Source organism: Anopheles merus, unplaced genomic scaffold, assembly GCF_017562075.2.
Source record: "Anopheles merus strain MAF unplaced genomic scaffold, AmerM5.1 LNR4000705, whole genome shotgun sequence".
NCBI classification, from domain to species: Eukaryota; Metazoa; Arthropoda; class Insecta; order Diptera; family Culicidae; genus Anopheles; species Anopheles merus.
Window position 1 is genome coordinate 27,501 of NW_024428285.1, and position 2,500 is coordinate 30,000.

Sequence of the window (2,500 nt, forward strand, 5' to 3'; positions counted from 1 at the left end):
CCGTCTATCACCTCACCTCATGCCTTTCCACGGGCCTATCACCCTCTATGGGAGAATGGGCCACCTTCAAGTTGAACTTGAAGTGCACAGTGCGTGATAGATAACGGACCGGTCCAGTACACGGAATCGGACAGGCACGTTTCCATGCCGTCCCTACGTGCTGAGCTTTTCCCGTTTCGCTCGCAGCTACTCAGGGAATCCCGGTTGGTTTCTCTTCCTCCCCTTATTAATATGCTTAAATTTAGGGGGTAGTCACACATCACTTGAGGCCTACGTGGTATAACCGAGACGTAAGTATTACGGCTACGCCCGTGCCGTGGGTTGATACTTGTATATGTAGGGCTAACTTAGCGTGGTAGCGCAACGCCGTGTATGGGCCACATGAGTTACAGCGACTTAGCTTTCCGAATCCCTAGACGAGCCGACTTTAGCCTGGAGAGTAGACTGCCGGTGGCCATCGGGAACGACGTAGCATTAGTTCGAACCATGCGGCTTGACACACACCACAAACCCTACGCATCAAACACCACCAACACGAAACGCATCCAACATACGCTCGAGAGTGTCCACTTTCAACGCCCGAGGACCCGCAGACGGGGACCAAGCACGTCATTATGCACAGCGACCGCCCAGTGCGTCGGATGACCCGGGCACCTTCGCGGACGGCCACTGTAGTTAACTAAATGAGACTTTGGTAATTAGTAGGCACTCAAGAATGTGTGCATCGGTCGGGATTAAACGTCCGATGCGCCATATGCGTTCAACTTATCAATGTTCATGTGTCCTGCAGTTCACATTATGACGCGCATTTAGCTGCGGTCTTCATCGATCCATGAGCCGAGTGATCCCCTGCCTAGGGTTTAAAGAGTGCCTTTCGGCGCCGAGTGGCGTAACCGCGTTCAAAGTTTGGTATGCAACACACTCGACCTGCAACAATGGGTTACTCAAACTTGTACAAGTACAAGTGTTGTCTCTTACGAGACGTCTTGATATGCTCTCTACAAAAGCGTGCGCTAGAGTAGGTACAAATTAATGCACGTCCCAGATAGTGACGATCTCTGGGAGGAAGAACCTTAAGGAACTTCCCGCACACATCAAGACTAGGGTTTGGGCGTGTCCATGCCGGCGCCGAGTACAAGTTACCGCGTTCAAAGTTTGGTAAGCAGCGCACTCGACCTCCAACACAACACGTCCCGTGTCTTGATATGCTCTCTACAAAAGCGTGCGCTAATGCAGGTACAAATTAATGTACGTCCCAGATAGTGACGATCTCTGGGAGGAAGAACCTTAAGGAACTCCCCGCACATATCAAGACTTATAGGTGAGAACGGCCAATCACCTATTTCTCTTAGTAAAACTCACAACTCATTCCTTGGGTTTGGAAGTGTCCATGTCGGTGCCGAGTACAAGTTACCGCGTTCAAAGTTTGGTAAGCAGCGCACTCGACCTCCAACATAACACTTCACGTCTTGATATGCTCTCTACAAAAGCGTGCGCTATGTAGGTACAAATTAATGTACGTCCCAGATAGTGACGATCTCTGGGAGGAAGAACCTTAAGGAACTCCCCGCACATATCAAGAATTATAGGTAACGCTGCCAATTACCTGTTTCTCTTAGTAAAACTCACAACTCATTCCTTGGGTTTGGAAGTGTCCATGTCGGTGCCGAGTACAAGTTACCGCGTTCAAAGTTTGGTAAGCAGCGCACTCAACCTCCAACATAACCCTTCACGTCTTGATATGCTCTCTACAAAAGCGTGTGCCTATGTAGGTACAAATTAATGTACGTCCCAGATAGTGACGATCTCTGGGAGGAAGAACCTTAAGGAACTCCCCGCACATATCAAGAATTATAGGTAACGCTGCCAATTACCTGTTTCTCTTAGTAAAACTCACAACTCATTCCTTGGGTTTGGAAGTGTCCATGTCGGTGCCGAGTACAAGTTACCGCGTTCAAAGTTTGGTAAGCAGCGCACTCAACCTCCAACATAACCCTTCACGTCTTGATATGCTCTCTACAAAAGCGTGTGCCTATGTAGGTACAAATTAATGTACGTCCCAGATAGTGACGATCTCTGGGAGGAAGAACCTTAAGGAACTCCCCGCACATATCAAGAATTATAGGTAACGCTGCCAATTACCTGTTTCTCTTAGTAAAACTCACAACTCATTCCTTGGGTTTGGAAGTGTCCATGTCGGTGCCGAGTACAAGTTACCGCGTTCAAAGTTTGGTAAGCAGCGCACTCGACCTCCAACATAACACTTCACGTCTTGATATGCTCTCTACAAAAGCGTGCGCTAATGTAGGTACAAATTAATGTACGTCCCAGATAGTGACGATCTCTGGGAGGAAGAACCTTAAGGAACTCCCCGCACATATCAAGAATTATAGGTAACGGCCAATTACCTGTTTCTCTTAGTAAAACTCACAACTCATTCCTTGGGTTTGGAAGTGTCCATGTCGGTGCCGAGTACAAGTTACCGCGTTCAAAGTTTGGT

General features: G+C 48.3%; 2 non-coding genes across 2 annotated transcripts in view; both read right to left on the reverse strand.

Moving 5' to 3' along the window:
- Positions 1 to 272, reverse strand: part of LOC121602915 — a 4,095-nt gene extending 3,823 nt beyond the window's left edge. The window contains exon 1 of the ribosomal RNA XR_006006535.1: positions 1 to 272. This exon is cut by the window's left edge and continues 3,823 nt beyond it. This is a non-coding gene — a ribosomal RNA (large subunit ribosomal RNA).
- A 431-nt stretch (positions 273 to 703) lies between these two features.
- On the reverse strand, positions 704 to 861 carry LOC121602914. Its single transcript, XR_006006534.1, has one exon. It is a non-coding gene; the product is annotated as a 5.8S ribosomal RNA (ribosomal RNA).
- Positions 862 to 2,500: the final 1,639 nt, after the last annotated feature.